Genomic DNA, 20,271 nt, shown 5'->3' on the forward strand with positions numbered 1-20,271 from the left:
TATATTCTTACTTCTTAAGACCTATAATTCTATGAATATACTAAGGCTAGATGTTCCTGAAGAAATGGAAGTAAGCAATAGCCTTTATTTAGTTTAATCAAGGCTTTTGAAAATGATGGGCTATATAATGGTCATAAATTGTGAAAGGTCATAAATTCAAACACATCATTAAGCTAAGGAATAAAAATGTAAACAGAACTCCAATAAATCAGGTCTTTCTCTCTCTTAATGTATCCTTTTAATTTTATTTAGGCTTATTTGTTCATGTATTTTTAGATATGATTGTTCTGTCTTCTTAGATACATGCACACCAAAATAGGGCATCAGATAGCATTATAGATGGTTATAAGCCACCATGTTGCTGGGAATTGAACTCAGGACCTCTAGAAGAGCAGAGGAATCAGTGCTCTTAACTGTTGAGATACCTTCCCAGACACATGAATACATCTCTTAATAGTTCTTTTATTGATCTTATCTGGTCTTCCCTTGATCTCAGATAACTATGCAGCCATAAACAGAAGATTGCAAATGTTCAATTTCATCAGTTATTTCCCTGGTGATTTGAAGGTTGTTTCCCCACCTTGTCACTTGGCCTCTCTACTTGTTATTCAGTTTAAACAAATGTGACCCACTGATAATGGAGGAAGAAGTTTGACAAATTCCTTTCTTCTAGGCAGAAAGAAATGTTTATTCATTATTTCCTTAAATTGTACCTTAAATACAAGTGTATTGGGTCTACAGGGACAGTTGCATAGGTAGTTCAACTCAGGAAATTGAGATATACAATAAGAGCTTCAATTGAACCATATAATATTGAACTGCCTTGTTAGCTTTTGTCCTGAAAAGGGATATTGACAACATACCATTGTTTATTTTGAATTTTCAGGTATTTATAGGTGGGCTAGAAATGTGCTTTAAAAGTACACCCAAAAGTCCTCTTTCCAATCTCTGGAATTCAAGAATGTTCCTAAATGTTTTTGTTTGATCAAAGTTACATTCCTGAGTCACTTCCTTGTTCAGGCACTTTGTTCATTTTAGATTTACTTAGAATGAATAACATTGCTATTTTGTGTCTCACTATTTGCATGGTGTAATGTATTAGGATACATGGCTAGAATGTAATTAGGGACAAATGGACCTTGAAATCTAATGAACAATAAAAAATGCAAACAAAATATCTTCCTCCTTTGTAAGGAAATTGATGGAAAAAACAACAAAATAGTGAAAAAGGAAGAGTTGGGAGAATAACTTTGCTTTTGGAGTTGGCCATTTGTGGGTTGCATATACCAAAGTGTATAACCCATGCAAACATGGGCAGTAACAACTGGACGCAGTGGGCTGAAAAAAAACCCCAAAGGACAAGAAGTTGAGAGGGGGAATGTCATAGGATTTCCTGGTGGCAAATGTTGGGGAGAAAAGGGGGTATTTATGACCTACATACTTCATAAACATGTATGTAATTTTTCAAGCAATAGGTAAAAATATTATGCTGGAAAAAAGTAAACAAGCCGGTCAGTGATACCACAGGCTTTTAATCCCAGCACCCAAGTGTAGTGAGGAGGCCACTTGTTGGTTCCCAGCTGCTCAGCCCCGAAATAATCACACAGAAAATATATTATTTGAAACACTGCTTAGTCTATTAGCTCTAGGTTCTTATTGGCTAACTCTTATATCTTAATTTAATTCATTTCTAGTATCTGTGTATCATCACATGGCTGTGGCTTACCGGGTAAAGTTCCCAGCATCTGTCTTTGGTGGGGCTACATGGCTTCTTTCTGACTTGCCTTCTCTCTCCCACCATTCAGTTTAGTTTTCCCCACCTAGCTAAGCTCTGCCCTGCTATAGTCCAAAGCAGTTTCTTTATTCATTAATGGTAATCATAGCATACAGAGGAAAATCCCACATCACTCAGGAGGCAGAGGCAGGCAGATCTCTGTGAGTTTGAGGCCAGCCTGGTCCAAGATAGACCCCAACGCTATAGAGAAAACCTGCCTTGAAAGACCAAAAAAAGTAACCAAAAGCAGATTGCTTATATGTTGCATATAAATTGTAAGTTCTGGCCTTATATGCTGCTGTTTTTGTTCCCTACTATGTACCTGATAAGTGATATGTTGTTAACACTAGAAGTGCATGCATTAAAATAGATTGAAGTAAGCAGGTCTGGTTGATAGAGTAGTGAAAACTTAGAAAGGAAGGCACATGAATTAAACAAATAAAGAAACAAAACAAAAGAAGTTATAGAATTCCATATACTGCTAAAGAAACAAAAATGTTAACATTTAAACTATAGTCATAGATCCTGAAAGTAATACACACCTCAGTTAACTGTACAAGGCAGTCTACATGAAGCAACTCATGAAAGTGCTCCACTAGAGGTTTTGAAACAGGACTGATTTAAGGGCTAAGTGTGTTTGATTTGTTTTGTTTCCTTCTTGAATTCACTTATTTTCTACATCATGCTTAGGACACTTCCCTATAGCCAATATCAACTAACTAATTCAGTAAACAAGTTCACACTTATGGAGGAAATAGGTCATAAAAAGAAGACAGATTTTAGTGTCATATGATCTTCGGCTTAGGTTCAATTCTGGCTTTTATTTAGTTAATTTCTACATTGTGTAATGTGCTGGGTAGCTCTTTTGAAATAGCATATTTTGTATGCTTTTGAAAAAAGGATAATGATATTCCCTATGCCACAATGCTATGATTATTTAAGTCTTTAAAGCATCTAGGAAAGTGCTTTAATGTTGTAGTTGCTTGATAGATAAAGTTTTTTTGTTCATTCTCTGTATGTTCTCATTCATTTTGTATCAGTTTTCAATTCATTACACATAGGGAGTATCAAGACGATCTCAAGATCCAAGTCGGTTGTGCCCCTGTTACTGTTATCTTTTTATAAGTTTATACATTGTTTCAGGTTCAGATTAAGACCTATAATGAACAGTTTCATTTAACCTCACATCAATCCTATGAGATGATGATAGCATTTTATCAAAGTTGAAGATAAATCATAAAGAGTCTGGGCCAGAGAGCTATAAAGTTAAATAATCAAGGCTCTAGTTACTAAATGGGATCATGTAAAAGCCTTTCAAAACTACTTATGAAAAATCACTCTCCTACAAAAAAGTCACCAATGTGCTAAGGGATATATTCATCAAGTGCAGCTATACTCACATATGGACATGTTAACAATTTAAGATGTCAAGAGTTATAACTCACAATAACTAAAACAGGTACCTATTTTTTTAGTGACATGTGTCAGACAATATGTCATGAATTCTATGTGTGGAACTTTAATTCTTACAAAAATTCTTCAGCATTCAGTTGATTTCATCGACATTTTGCAAATGAAAACACAGAAGCTTACTCAGCATTACAAGATTAAAAAGGTGCAGTACTAGGATGTAAGCCCTTAGTCATGTCATGTCAATGATTAGGCATATTTACTATGCATACCTGTGCAAAGGAAAGAATATTTGCATAATTGAGAAGCCAAAATCCAACTCTGAAAACCATTTTACATTGTTAACTTGCACTATTCATTGAAGGTGCTCATTTGAAAGTAGCGCTTTGGAAGTATTACCTCTTATAGTAGTAAGGCAGAGAGGAAATGGAAGGAGGAAATGATGTAATTATACTATAGTCTCAAAAAATAAGATAAATAATTAAATTAAAACCTCATCAAAGAGGGGAGGAGGAGGGAAATGGGAGGCAGTGGCGGGGAGAAGACAGAAATCTTTAATAAATAATTTTAAAAAATCTCACCAAAAAGTCAATAGGAATTTTGTGATGACTTCTTTTCCTTTTGTCTTTTAGTTTTACTGAAAATCAAGTATCCTATGACACTATCCTTAGGGATCTGAAAATACCTAATTGTAGAATGGGTTACATAGAACTACTTGGGCTCTACAATTTTAAATGATTTAGTAGTTTTCTTATTGAAGTATTGACTAAAATTCTCTGTAATAAACTCAATCACAACTCTTTCTTTAATGAGTTCTTGTGATGTATAAGGATTAAGGAATGACCCAAGGTCTGAAAGCATCATATGTTAAAGTCAGGAATGATGAGTATATGTTACATTTACACTCTCACAGATATTACACGTTAACAGTAATTCTACTCTGCATTAACTAATTTACTCATAAGATATTTATTTGATTTTATGAAGCAATAGCATATTTCATTAAGACAAGAGTTTAATATAGATTTAAGGTTTCGGGGGAAGGGGGTCAAGAGGTGGGCTTAAAGGAGAATAATAGTATGGATTCAAGAGAAAGTCTAGGATTTTGTCTAAGATCATTAATTCAAAGCAGCATCTGAATCAGTGGAGGGATAAAGGTGAGGAAAGAAGAGTTGGAGTGTCCACCACTGTCTCAGGATTGTCCTGTGGACGTTCCTACACACCAACTAGAACTAGGTGTACATGTCAGTAAATGCCTTCCACTGATAAACCAGGCTGCCAGATGACAGTGCCAACCTAGGAAGTCACTGCTGCCACCAAAGTTACTATGGCTATTAACCTGTGTTAACTGCTGCCACCAATAAGATGCTTAGTACTAGAACTGGAAGAGTCAGAGGAAAATGTGAACTGTTGAAAAACAAAGAGAGAACACTGGAACAAGATAAACATGGTATTGCATAGTAGAACTGTGGCCATGAAAATTGCTCCTGAGATAACCAGCTGTGGAAAATGACTCTATCTCACTTGCCATTGCTGGGTAATTCTACCTGGAATAATGAGAATTGTGTAGTGTAACTTTACTGAGTATTCCAACAGTACACAAAGTTATCAGGTGGATGGATCTTCCAAAACCTTCCTGAATGTCAATCTCTCTTTCACTAGGAGAAATATTTAACTGGCTGGAGGATAGGGTATTTAGGATAAAGAATTCTATGGAAGACAAATCTTATCTGGATTGTCCCCTTCATGTTCCTTTTCTGAGATAAACTGACACAAGAGTCTTCTTAGTCACCTATGGAGACTGGTGCCAATGACAATCCAGGGCACAAATTATTACATCATGGTGAAGAAGGAATAATAAGTATACAATATCTTCCTTTTCATGATATTTCTTATCTTCATTTTTAATATTTTTGGTGTTTTCTTTTTTTCATATTTATTTTGATTAAATTTATAACTTTGAACTTTAGTTGTTAAGTTTATACTGTATTTTAGTTTCTTTTTTTTATTGAAAAAAAATTTCCGCCTCCTCCCAGCCTCCCATTTCCCTCCCCCTCCTCCCACTCCTCTCCCCCTCCCCCCACTCCTCTTCCCCTCCCTCGCCAGTCTGAAGAGCAGATAGGGTTCCCTGCCCTGTGGAAAGTCCAAAGTCCTCCCCCCTCCATCCTGGTCTAGGAAGGTGAACACCCAAACTGGCTAGGCTCCCACAAAGCCAGAACATGAAGTAGGATCAAAACCCAGTGCCATTGTCCTTGGCTTCTCAGCAGCTCTCATTTTCGGCCATATTCAGAGTCCGGTTTTATCCCATGCTTTTCCAGTCACAGTCCAGCTGACCTTGGTGAGCTCCCAATAGATCAGCCCCACTGTCTCCGTGGGTGGGTGCAACCCCTTGTGGTCCCGACTTCTTTGCCCATGTTCTCCCTCCTTCTGCTCCTCATTGGGACATTGGGAGCTCAGTCCAGTGCTCCAGTGTGGGTCTCTGCCTCTATCTTCATCCATTGCCAGATGAAGGTTCTATGGTGATATGCAAGATATTCATCAGTATGGCTATAGGATAGGGTCATTTCAGGTTCCCTATCTTCAGCTGCCCCAGGAACTAACTGGGGACATCACCCTGGGCACCTAGGAGCCACTCTAGGTCCAAGTCTCTTGCCAACCCTAAGGTGACTCACTTAACTAAGATTTGTGCTTCCCTGCTCCCCTATCCAACCTTCCTTTATCCCAATCATCCTGTTTCCCCAAGTTCCCCCCATCCTCCCCTTCTCACTTTTCTCTCCCCATCTCCCCTTACCCTCCTCCCACTCCACCCCCAAGATCCCAATTTTTTGCCCGACAATCTTGTCTACTTCCCATAACCAGGAGGATAGCTACATGCTTTTCTTTGGGTTCACTTTCTTATTTAGCTTCTTTAGGATATCAAATTATAGACTCACTGACCTTTATTTATGGGTAGAAACCTATTATGAGTGTATTTTAGTTTCTATATCACAAGAAAATTTCTCTATGGCTGTCCCTTGTTTTCCTGCACTTAACAAAAATCTTCTTTTAACATATTCACAACTACAGTAGTATTTTTACTATCTCTCATGACTCTAGTCTATATATTTTGGCTCCTACCTAATACTTTCCATCTCCTTTCCCCTTTCTTCATTCCTTCCTCATTCCACTACTTATATATTGATTTCACTAGATCTAAAAATATCTATAAACTGCATTTCCCACCAACCAGTATTCCAAGGCAGTGGTCACTGGACTTCTTGAGCACAGAAGTGAAGTGTACATGTGTCCTTATTGCCACTCATTAGTGGGACTTCTGGTAAATGATTAGGGATAATTGCAGCCATCTACCCACCACATAGAAGCAAGAAGGATAGTACATTGTAATGGTAGTGCTTCAGGTTGAGTCAGAAAAGGGGAGAAATTATTTTCGAAAAAGAACAAATGGCATATGGAGGACTAAAATAAATAAATGAGCAAATCAGTGAATAAAATTATAAAACAACCTCAAGAAAAAAACCCCAAAATTATTCAATGATACTGAAAAAAACATACTTAAATGAAGTAGATAAGTAACTAATCCAAGAAGAAATGAACAAATACTCCAAAATGAATGAAAGCGACAATACTATTTATTTATTTATCTGTTTATTTATTTTTTGCTTTATAGCTGGATTTTATTTATTTATTTATTTATTTATTTATTTATTTATTTATTTGTTGAAGATTTCTGCCTCCTCCCCGACAACGCCTCCCATTTCCCTCCCCCTCCCCCGATCAAGTCCCCCTCCCTCGTCAGCCCAAAGAGCAATCAGGGTTCCCTGCCCTGTGGGAAGTCCCAGGACCACCCACCTCCATCCAGGTCTAGTATGGTGAGCATCCAAACTGCCTAGACTCCCACAAAGCCAGTATGTGCAGTGGGATCAAAAACCCATTGTCATTGTTCTTGAGTTCTCAGTAGTCCTCATTGTCCGCTATGTTCAGAGTGTCCGGTTTTATCCCGTGCTTTTTCAGACCCAGGTCAGCTGGCCTTGGTGAGTTCCCGATAGATCATCCCCATTGTCTCAGTGTTTGGGTGCACCCCTCTCGGTCCTCAGTTCCTTGCTCGTGCTCTCTCTCCTTCTGCTCTTGATTTGGACCTTGAGTGACAATACTTATCAGAACGTTTGGAACATGGTCAAAGCTATCCTAAGAGGAAAAGTTATAGCTATAAGTTCTCACATTTAAAAAATTAGAAAATTCTCAAATAAAAAAAACTTTTATGTTCTAGAAAAGCAAATTGAGACTAAATTCAATTGAAAAAGAAATCTATAATAATAAAATTTGGGTGAAAAATAGTTAAACACAAACTAGAAGACAACACATAAAATTATTTAGCTTTCTATGAAAGCTTAACATGATTGACATATTGCTAGATAATGACCAAGGGAAGAGAGATTACATAATAAAATTAAAAGTGGGTTGTTATAACACGCTCCAAAAAATTCACACGATCATTAAGGAATATTGTGAAAAGATAAAAGGCACAGAGGAGATGGATAAATTTCTAAATGCTTATGAGCTACTAGAATTAAATCCAGAAGATAAAGGGAATTTGAAAGAACCAGAAAAAGAAATGAGATAGAAACAGTGATTAAAATTTACTTCAGAAAGAAATGCCAGACTAGAGATATATGGGATCACTGCTTAAGTTAACCATACTTTCAGGAAAAATTTAATACCAATGTTTCATAAACTGTTCCACAAAATATAAAGTGAAGGAATATACTGAACTCATTCTATGAAGCCACTATTACTCTGATATCCAACTGACTAAACTCATAATAAACATAAATATAAACCAAACTGATATGATGGATAAATATTTCAAAACTTCTCAACAAAATACTTGAAAAATCTACTAAATGATGTATTTAGAATATTCTACATTATGGATAAAATGGTTTCATCCCAGGCATGCAAGGTTAGTTTAATGTGCCTGTATCATTTTCATTTTGTTACTTTAGCTCTGAGGTATAACTTGACATCTGGATCAATAAAAGTAATACATAATTTAAATAGATTTGAGAACAGAAGTAACCTCATCTTGATATGTAGAACACATTTGACAACATTGTACCTGCCTTCATAAAATCCTGAAGAACTTAGGAATGGATAAGCCACATTTCAACATAATAAAGTCCATATAACATACATGAGGAAATGAGGAACGAGGAAAAACTGAGCATTTTCTCTATAATGTGAAATGGTATAAGAGAAGCCATGTATTCCACTTGTACTCAAAGCCTCAGGAAGAGCAATAGACAAGAAAGAGATATAAAACCTTTGTTGGAAGGGGGAAAGTCAAATCCTCTCTAATTTCATATGGCATGAATCTATGCTTAGAAGTTGCTACAGACTACACTAGAGCTTTATTTTTTAAATATCTGTTAAGGATTTTCAACAAAGTTCTGAGATATAAAGTCAAAATACAAGATGAGCAGCTTTTCTATTTACCAATAACAAACTTGCTGAGATAAAAATTAGAGAAATGGTCTTCATGAAAGACACTTTTAATTTAGATCCAGATTGATTCCTCCAAGTCTTGTGACCAAAGTGTGTGGTGACGTTAATAATAGGAAATTTACATCAACCTCTGGGAGGCAAACAAGTTCAATAGCCATATTCTATATTGTTTTGAGTGATTCTTGAACCCCCTGACCAAAACAATAAAGGAGGTTTTTCATGACTGGTACTGGGATTATTGTTAGCTAGTCTATGACTCTTTAGGAAGTGTTATCACACCAAGTGGCATAACTTCATTTAAATTGCATACTGTTTATAAAATGCAGTTATGTGTATTATATGAAATTTTAGGTACATATAAAATAGGATTACTTATAGATTTTTTTTGAACATCCTTACTGCTATTTATCCATATCTTCCCTTCTTCTCACTCTGTATTGACTTGCTTCACGCTTCCTCAATTAAAGCCCCTTCCAACTTTTTCCCATTTCTCCCTTCATATAACTTCATTCCTAGCAATTTTACCCCCTTCCTCATGTACCCCATTTATTTTCTTGGTTTCTTAAGTTACACATGTTGTGCACTCACATCCCCAATATTTGAATATAAGAACCGCAGAGAACATCCACCATTTGTCTTCCTTTCATAATGCTGGAAGGTGCTATTCATGGCACCAAGGGAGGAACATGCTCAAAATTCTTCCCAGTTGTGATACCTATCAACTACAACAAAAATAGGCACTGCAAGGTATCTCAAAGGGTGCAATAGGGCACTAATATAAGGTGATAGAGAGGCTTTTGAAGCCAAATGGACATTTTCAGAGCTGGCCGTATTAGCTATTGAATTACCCTGCTAAGAAAAGTGAAAATAAACAGTTCCAATCTTTAGTGAGCTCATAATGTAGTAAAATTAGACTATGAATTTAAGTCAAGGAGATGTTGAAATGATTTATGTTCTATGATTAATATCTGCAGTCATAAGTGTATATCATAGGGCTATCATACATAGTACTTCCAAAGTAGACATATAATCAGAGACCAGAAGGATGAATATGGTATCAAGAAAAGGGATAATAGAGTGAGTGTATGGGTAGGGAGGGCTAAGAGACATATCAGTGAAGGTGCCTCAAGTAATGAGAACAACAAATGCCAACTGAAAGTAATTTCTTATGACTTGCATATTGAGATTTGGGGTAGATTATGTTGGGTGAGGATACAGAGTTAGTCAGGTTTTAGAGCATGCAATGTGGTTGATACCATATCAAGTAATTTTTACTTGATCCAAATCATCATACGAATGCACTGAGTGGGCTAATATAAGCTAGAGGCTATAAACATTTTCCTGTGTTTACATTTGTAGATGATTGTTCTAGCAATAGTGTGAAGAATGGAATTATGGAGCTGGAGAGACGACTCTGCGTTATATATTTTAGGAAGTATCTATAGTAATAGGCTTCCAAATGGCATTTTCTGGTTTTTGGGAGACAAGATTTCTCTGTGAAACAGACCTGGCTATCCTGGAACTAACTCTTGTAGACCTGACTGTCCTTGAACCCACAAAGTTCCACCTGCCTCTGCCTCTCAAGTGCTGGGATTAAAGGCATGCGCCACCACCACCTGGCCTTTCTTTTCTTTTTCTTTTTTGATTTCCAAATGGCATTTTTAAAGGTCTTTACTGCAAATAAACCTTGCCCATAATTTCTCTATGCTTCCCTCCCACTCTCTCTCTCATTCAATTTAAAACTCTTGTTCCATTATTCTCACTCCCTTTTCCTATTGCCTACGTTATAGCCTTTTACCTTTGAAATGCCCCACCCAATGGTCTCTTACTACTTTTCTGACTTCTATGGGTGCCCCAATATAGATACTCACATGCAAAGTTTCAAATCTTATCTATATATGAGAAAGAAACTGCATGGATTGTCTTTCTGGGTCTCAATTACCTCACATGGGGTGGTTCTTTCCAGCTCCATTCACTTACCTGGAAATTTAATAATTTCAATTGTCATTACAGGAGAGTAATATTCTAATATATTAATCTGTTAATCAGTTGATAGATGTCTAAGCCCAGAATTTATCATTAATGGAATATTTTGGTATATATAGTTATGCACACTTTATAATTAAAGCATGCTGCATTTTTTTACTGTAATACATCTGAACAAAAGAAGGAGCTCATGAATGTGTATAATATACATTGACCAAACTTAGAATTCAGAGTAAGCGCTCCCATATAGCACAGAAAACCACTTGATTTCTTACTTATCAGGAAAGAGTTGCAAAGGATGGTTTATACCCACTACTTTTTTTTCTAGCCATGTTTGAGCCTGCATAGGGACAAGGTCTCCTTTAAGACCAGTATAATTACCCATGCTGCTCTATGTTGAATCTAATCTTTGTGTCTCTGTCTTAGGCAAGTTATCAGCACTGTACCAGATGGCAGAAGAGCCATGACAAAGATATAGAAGTAAGCTGTTCAGGAGAAATCATCAATTCAGCTTGTTCCCTGCACTTCCCTTTTTCCTCCTCCTTTACATCACATCAACTGAAGAGCTTAACACTTGTCTTTTTCTGATTCATATGTAGGAAGTGGCAAAGTATGATAGAAAAAGTGTCACATCCAGTCCTGCTTTTTCTCAGCGTGATACTCGGAAGCCACTCGCCTTATGGAGCCACAATTTCCAGTGTCTTTATATATAAAACAGAATAATGGGTATTGCACTCTGGGGTTATTCAAATATGGTGATATTTGTGAAAGTAGCTGTGAGACAGTTTCTTGATCTGGAAAATAAATATATTGGAAAAGATGACTTCTGAAAATAGAACTCAAAATGAAATCATCCTAAATATCATATGGCTATTGTTTCTATAAAAAAGATACACTGAAACTATTTTGCCTCAAAATGGAGTATACAGGAAAGTGATAATATGAGATGGTGGTCTAATGCTTTAGGGGAAAGTAGATCAGGAGTAGGAACGTTTAATCATATTTGAAAAAAAGAAAAGGTGAAGAAGATGAAAACAATTGGCTTCCGTATTGAAGCCCAAAGGGGAAGAAGTAATACATCCAAGAACAAGCAAATGAACAAGCAAAACCACCAAGCAAAACAGAAGCTTTTGCTTCTTAAGTGTTTGCTGTAAAAACTGATCAGGCGCATCCCAGAAAGGAATGGAAAGTGGCCTATAAATGCTGTGAAGATAGTTGTTATTCATTGGCCTCTATTACATATCGGATGGGAGAATATTGAATAGAAGTTAGGGGTGATAGATTCTGCCAGGCCTAGGGACCTGCTGACAGACCTCAGTCATCACATGTATTGCCTATATCTGTGTAATGAATATAATCTCTAGTGGTGTAGGAATTATCTGGTTACAATCATCTTTGTGAATTGCTGGGTGATTTAGCTATGCCATGGAAACAGGAACATGGCACTGACTAGGATGCCTTCTTGCCCTAGCATTTGCCCATGATCCTGTGGATAGTGGAGGAAACTTCTGCTTGGCTCTGCTTGAAAAAAACTGTATGACACAAAATGCATTTTAAAAACTGAAGTCAATACAGTTGTAAAAATTTAAAAAAGCACGCAAGTAAGGGAGCGATTCACATTCAGGCTATGTAGCCTCATATGCTATTAATAGAAACTGCTTCCTTAAATATACATGATATTGTGGATTCTGGATGTTTCTATGCAAAATATCGATATTCATTTCACATTTGAAAAGAATAGCATTGCTTTAAGATGAATATACTTAATGGTTTCAAACAAGGAAGTTGTATATGAAATTCAAATGCTACTGAAGTAATCCAGATAGTAGCTAATGATTAGGACACTAAGACAGCAATGATCAAAGTGGGAAATGGTTAAATTTTGTACATTATTTGAAAGAAAAGCCACTAAGGTTTAACAATAAGTTTAATATGAGGACATTAAAAATAGAAAGTGTTGAATTGGAGAAGAAGAAATGGTGGTGCATTTTATTCAAATACATTATATACATGTACAAACATTGAATAGAATACTAAAACAAGAAATGCTTTGGACTTCTTATAAGATGTTTAGCAATAAATGAGTTGGTAAAAGTAGTGTCAGGGATATTTATGGGGATAGTTAGAAAATCAGTGTTAGATATAGTAGGTTTTAATTCAAATAGAGAAACCAGGTAAATATTTAATTACATCATTTTGATTTTCAGTTGGACATTGAAGTTAGAAATGCATTTGAGAGTCATCAGTTTATCATATGCATGATATTAAGAAAGTTGCTTTTTATGTATGTATATATGTATGTGTGTATATTTTGTATATATTCATGTATATATATCTAAAAATTAGAAACACATGAGTAAATATTTAAGGAGTTGTCACATTTAAGATTCAGTAAAGCACACATTTGTTGGAGGATGCCACTTGTTTCATTAACAGCTGCTTAGCCCCGAAATAATCACACAGAAACTATTAGTTCTATTAGCCCATTAGCTCTAGCTTCTTATTGGCTAACTCTTACATCTTAATTTAATCCATTTTTATTAATCTGCATATTGCCACTTGACTGTGGGTTACTGGCTAAATTTCTGGCATGTGTCTCTGGCGGGGCTACATGGCTCCCCTCTGACTCTGCCTCCTTTCTTCCAGTGTTCAGTTTAGTTTTCCCTACTTGTCTTTGTTCTGCTATAGTTTTGCTATACGCCCAAAGCAGTTCCTTTATTAACCAATGATATTTACAGCATACAGAGGGTACTCCCATATCACCTCCCCTTTTCTGTTTAAATAACTTAATAACATAGTCAAATTACATATAACAAAACAGGTATCAATAAGAATTGTAGTTACAATTCTTAAATATACTTTATCTTTTATCAAAACTAAGGAAAAATATAATCATAACTATCCTTTAACTCCATTAAAGACTCCAGAAACATACAATATTACCTAAGTCCAAAACTCTAGAATTGACAGAGACATCTCACTGCCTGGACAGCCACACAAAGTTCTTCTGTATCATTGGGGCATCTATCTTCAGCCTATTGGCTCATAGTATATACAGCAGATTTTTCCATGAAGCAAAATATTTCAAGAATAGTTTGCCTATATTAACAGTTTGTCAGTCATTTTTTTCTGTGTTCTGCAAAACGTCTGCAGACTCTTTTATGAAACAGTAACCCTGAAGGATTGTCTCACCTTTAAGCAAGTTCAGCAGTCAGTTTTTGTGGGTCCTATTTGTCCAGTACATCAATCATCAAGAGCAGTTTCATGCCCAAATGGCTAACCAACTCCATAAGAAGACTCTTCAATGTCTTTCATCCTCTTGAAGTAAATTGGTGCTGCCAGGAGCAGATGTATCTCATTGTCATGAAAAGTCCTAAGTTCTTAAACATTTTAATGCCTTATCCTGTAGTCTTTGAAAGGTTTGAAGAATGCCTATCCATCTGAAATACATCTCTGTACATCTAGAAAATCTAACTAGCATGACTAGAAACATGACTATTATAGATGACTCTCTATTAAGCCATATTTCTTAATTATACATTACAATTTTAAATGAGCTGCCCAAACACAATACCTTAATCAAGAGCAGAAATACACATATAATAGAATTAACCTTAAATTTTCTCAATAAACCAAGATTCATACAAATGCAAATCTCTATAGAATGTCCCCGTTTAAGTGTAAACAGACATTTATAAACAATATTTGGGAATATGAGCATAGTTTTCCTCCAAACTGCTTCCTGATTTTTGTTGGGCAAAATATTTTGGGGGTGTTTACAGCGACCTTTCAGCGGGTCTTAGCCCAACAAACCACATTAGTCTGGCAGCAATCCACAAGTTCTTTTGTAGACCCAAAAGAATCTCTTTCCAAAGCAACATATCCTTAGATCCATATTTTGAAGACAAGATACCTTTAAAGTATATATGTTGGTTATTTATCTCCTTCACAGTCAAAAACTTCAAAGAAACTATATTGATATACATAATCCAGACTCTCTGTGTATATTCCATCTTTTCATGGCTTATTTTTCTTACTCTATTACTTTTTATACAAGTTTAATATTTTTTATCCTTACTCCTTTAATCTATGATTGACTATACTCTCTTTAAAGACTTTGTTTCATTTTTTAAAACCATTTGCTTCTTTTCCAACTCTCCATATTCTTTTTCTTCTCTCTCCTAAGCCTAAGTACATTTATCCACCATTGTGACCCATTTAGAGGTCTTTTACATCTGAATTTGTCCTTGTATCTGTAAGCCTTTTCTGACCAGGACATCTTAAAATACTAAGCACTTCTCTTTTTTTATTTTTTATTTTATTGAAAAAAATTTCTGCCTCCTCCTAGCCTCCCATTTCCCTCCCCCTCCTCCCACTCCTCTCCCCCTCCCTCTCCAGTCTGAAGAGCAGTCAGTGTTTCCTGCCCTGTGGAAAGTCCAAAGTCCTCCCCCCTCCAGCCTGGTCTAGGAAGGTGAACATCCAAACTGGCTAGGCTCCCACAAAGCCAGAACATGAAGTAGGATCAAAACCCAGTGCCATTGTCCATAGCTTCTCAGCAGCCCTCATTGTCTGCCATATTTAGAGTCCAGTTTTATCCCATGATTTTTCAGTCACAGTCCAGCTGGCCTTGGTGAGCTTCCAATAGATCAGCCCCACTGTCTCAGTGGGTGGGTACACCCCTTATGGTCCTGACTTCTTTGCTCATGTTCTCCTTCCTTCTGCTCCTCATTGGGACATTGGGAGCTCAGTCTGGTGCTCCAGTGTGGGTCTCTGTCTCTATCTCCATCCATTGCCAGATGAAGGTTCTATGGTGATATGCAAGATATTCATCAGTATGGCTATAGGATAGGGCCATTTCAGGTTCCCTCTCCTCAGCTGCCCAAGGAACTAACTGGGGACATCTCCCTGGACACCTGGGAGCCCCTCTAAAGTCAAGTCTCTTGCCAACCCTAAGATGGCTCCCTTAATTAAGATATGTGCGTTCCTGCTCCCCTATTCAACCTTCCTTTATCCCAATCATCCCGTTTCCCCAAGTTCCCCCCATCCTCCCCTTCTCACTTTTCTCTCCCCATCTCCCCTTAACCCCCTCCAACCCTACCCCTGGACCCAGCAATGCCACTCTTGGGAATATACCCAAGAGATGCCCGATCATATGACAAGGGAATTTGTTCAACTATGTTCATAGCAGCATTGTTTGTAATAGCCAGAACCTGGAAACAACCTAGATGTCCTTCAATGGAAGAATGGATGAAGAAAGTGTGGAATATATACACATTAGAGTACTACTCAGTGGTAAAAAACAATGACTTCTCGATTTTTGCATGCAAATGGATGGAAATAGAAAACACTATCCTGAGTGAGGTAACCCAGACCCCAAATGATGAACATGGGATGTACTCACTCATAATTGGTTTCTATCCATAAATAAAGGTCATTGAGTCTATAATTTGATATCCTAAAGAAGCTAAATAAGAAAGTGAACCCAAAGAAAAACATATAGCTATCCTCCTGGTTATGGGAAGTGGACAAGATTGCCGAGCTAAGCACTTCTTAAAAACCTAAGCTTCGACATTACTAGGACATACATGGACGTGCCTGCTTGACCCACACAGTTCATGATGGGGTAGCTGTTTTATGCCTCTGAGAGCCATGCTCATAGACCCATTTTTAGGCACACAGCCAGTCTATGTTGTCAATAAGTAAGTCGTAGCACTCTGCTCACAAAACCACATTTAAATGCTTGGTGTTTTGAAAGAGACAGAGGTTGCTCTGGCAGTATGGCCCAGAAAGTCAGCATTTCAAAATGATTTGGCTATTTCTCTGCTACTGATGAGTCAGGAAAACCTCTCTTATAGGAGCTGCAGCACACTGCCAGCAAACAGCAAGAACTGTGTTAAATTCTGTATTTTTTGTCTAGAATTGCTTTTCAAGTCCTCTCAGGTTTTAAGTGGATATTAGTCAATCACATTGGCACCAATTTGTTGCAGGGAGGCAGCTTGTTGGTTTCTTGGCAACCCAGACTCACTTAATAATCACACAGAAACTATATTATTTAAAACACTGCTTGGCCCATTAGCTCTAGCTTCTTATTGGTTAACTGTTACCTTTTAATTTAACCCATTTCTATTCATCTGTGTATCACCACATGGCTGTGTCTTACTAGCTAAAGTTCTGGCATCTGTCTCCAGTGGGGATCCATGGTTTCTACATGACTCTACCTCCTCCCAGCATTCAGGTAAATTTTCCCTGCCTAGCTCTGTTCCCTTATAGCTCTGCTATGGGCCCAAAGCAGTTCCTTTATTAACCAATGGTATTCACAGCATACAGAGAGGAATCCTATATCACACATTAGGTAAACATTAGTTTCCCTAATGAGCAAATGTTTAATATATTTTAGAAACAAAATATTTATGCCTTGCTTATTTAAGTTCTAAAATTAGTGTTTCTGATTAGGCAAGATTTTTTGCTTAAGATTTATGCCTCTATAGTCCATAATATGTGTCTTGATGGATCACAGCATTAATATTCATCATATCATATCATGCTGGTAGAAAAAATATTTTGAAGGATTATGAGTGGACATATTTTACTGATGAATTTCCAAATTACTACATGTTACTAATATTTTCAATTAAAATTCATTGCCTGCAATAAGTTGCAGGACACCCTGGGAAATGTGGTCAAACTATATGCCAAGGAAAGTGTTTTTATTTTTTTTCATTTTTGAGAATATAATCACCTAATTTTCTCTGTCCCTTTCTTCCAACTAAGTTGTCCAATGTAACCCCTTGCTATATTTCAAATGCATGTCCTGCTTTTTTATTACATTTACATACATATATGTACAAATATTCTTATCCACATAAACACAACTTTCTCAGTAGGTGTAATACATAGTAGTATTACTTATATGTATACCTATTTTTTTCTCTCTCTCCCTCTCTCTCCTATTATCTCTCTCTCCCTTTTCTTTTTGAAATATGTAGCTTAGGCTGACCTTGAATTTGTGATCCTCCTGACTTTGCCTCTTCAATCTTTACAGGTGTATACTATACAACCAAACTTCCTAAGAAAACAGGGTTTTTCTTTGTTTGTAGCCAAATATTTGACTACTTTCTGCCCAAGGAGAAATTGCCTAAGCACAGAAGGTGACTGGACAGTGAAACAGGGAAATGTAGTAGCTGAAACTGAAAAAGAGAGTGATGGATTGAGTACAATGATCCATCGTCATTAGCCAGTGGATCTGGCAAGGCATAAGCAACTAGGAATCTTTTCAAGAGCAGAGAGAGCCGGGCGGTGGTGGCGCACGCCTTTAATCCCAGCACTCGGGAGGCAGAGGCAGGCGGATCTCTGTGAGTTTGAGACCAGCCTGGTCTGGTCTACAGAGCTAGTTCCAGGACAGCCTCCAAAGCCGCAGAGAAACCCTGTCTCGAAAAACCAAAAAAAAAAAAAAAAAAACCAAAACAAAGAGCAAAGAGATAAGTCCAATAGAAATAGATCATTCCAAAGTTGGGCATTGAAGATAGTATATTTGAACATTTATTTCCTGAATTTCATTAGCATTTTCAACTAAGCAAGCCTGCTTGCCTTCTGAAATTTCTTATAAATAGATTTACCATAGAAAATATATTCCAGAGCCTTGCAGATAAAATTATATATGTACTTTTCTTAGCTTTAAATAGACAACATTGTGCCCATTCAGACTTTCAAATCTGAATTAATACTACTGCCATAATGGCTTAGGAATAAAAGATTTACAGATTATGGGTTACCTTCTGACAACGATGAATATATTCTTGAAATAGCTCAAGAAAACCATCTGATTGTAAATCATAAAAGTTCCATCTCATCTTCATATTTATGGGTATGACTTGAACCAAAGTTAATTATTAAACTAATTCTATAAATCTGAGGTCAACTGAAAAATAAAAAAAAATATGTTTAATAGCAACATTGAATAATACCTTTTCTTATTTGTTCAGTTAATCAATTCCCAAGAGCTGAAATTATATGTAACCAAGAAATGATAAATAGGATCACCAAGAAATGAAAGGATTTTAATATAGGAACTCTAGTTTTTAGGCCAAGGTTTCTATTCACCCAAGAATAGCATCACTTTTTAAATATTATGCCTATTCATTTTCTGTTACTCCAGCAAAATGTTTAAGATTTTCAACTTATCATGAAGAAGAGTTATTTTGGCTCACAGGTTCCGTGATCACAGTCAATGATTATTTGTCTCTGCTGATTTTAATCTGTGGAACAATCGTTCATTATTGGAGGTGGAAATGCTAGAGGAAGCTTATTCACTCCCATTAAGTGAGGAAAAGGACATTGCTCAGTGTCAGTACACCCATCAAGAACATATACAAGTGACTTGTATTTCTCCCAATAGGTACCACCTTTAAAGATTAAATACCCTCAAATTTATGCCATAGCCTGGCAATGTATGTGCCTTTGTGATACAATTAAAGTCCAAAGAATAGAGATGCTCTATAATATAATCAATAGTGATACTTAAGTATCTCAAGTGGACACAGTAAATATAAAAATTCCCTTCATTCCTGGTCATAGTTATTTCCTATAAATTTCAGTGCAATTAAAAAATATTGAAAAATTCAAGTTGAGTTAACTGACTTTATAAAAAGAATAGTTTAAAAGAACTTCCACATTAGCAATTTGTAAACTATAAAACATCTCTCACACTAGCCTTGAAATCTGCTTGGTAGTGCCTATTTCAACATGCCTTTTGTTAATTAAAAAAAAAATACAAAGATAGAACAGCAGCAGTTTTTCAATAATTGTAAGACATTTTAAATCATCACTTTTCTTTAACATTCTGAATGTATATATTTTACTTATAGAGAAATAGTTTGAAGATTGGGTTTAAATTTTTCCCAATAGTCTGGAAACAGTGTGCTCTCAGAATATTCCTCAGCTTTGGCTATGAAGGCATTGTATCTTGGGAAAAGAAAGGCCCCGAATAATCAAACCTGGTTGTGAAATATATGAATATATGTAAAGCTTAGGTCAAGAATAGCATTACGAATTTGAGAATAACCTTTGTTAAATTTACCTTAAAGAAAGGGAACTTAATTCAATGCCTCTTTGGATGAACAAGTTCAAACACTCATTGACTCCTATTAGTGCAGGGTCCAATGAGAACTTTTTACTATATGGTTTATTTAAGGGGCTTGGAAATAAATTATTGACCGATAAGCACAAATAATAAAGTATTAATTTTATTAGCGTTCCAAGATGCTAAAATTATATATAATATTGTTGCCCCCCAGAAAAGTATGTAGCATATGAAACATTTAATATGGTACATAGCAGTAGTATATGTTTCAAGTCAGGATACTTGACTTCGTGTATTTTCAGGATGCTTATAAGGAGTCCATCAAGGACAAAACAGGTCATTTCAAGTGGTTATTGAAAAGGAGACTTAATTTCTTCATGCTAACTACACTTAGACTGATAAGAAAATATATCATGATAAGCCATTGAGTATATAATGTACTGAAAATTTTTCCTGAAAGTGTTACCAAAAATAAAAATATTAATACTCTTTTAGGAATAATTTGATGATTAACAAAAAG

This window comes from Microtus pennsylvanicus, chromosome X, assembly GCF_037038515.1.
Source record: "Microtus pennsylvanicus isolate mMicPen1 chromosome X, mMicPen1.hap1, whole genome shotgun sequence".
NCBI classification, from domain to species: Eukaryota; Metazoa; Chordata; class Mammalia; order Rodentia; family Cricetidae; genus Microtus; species Microtus pennsylvanicus.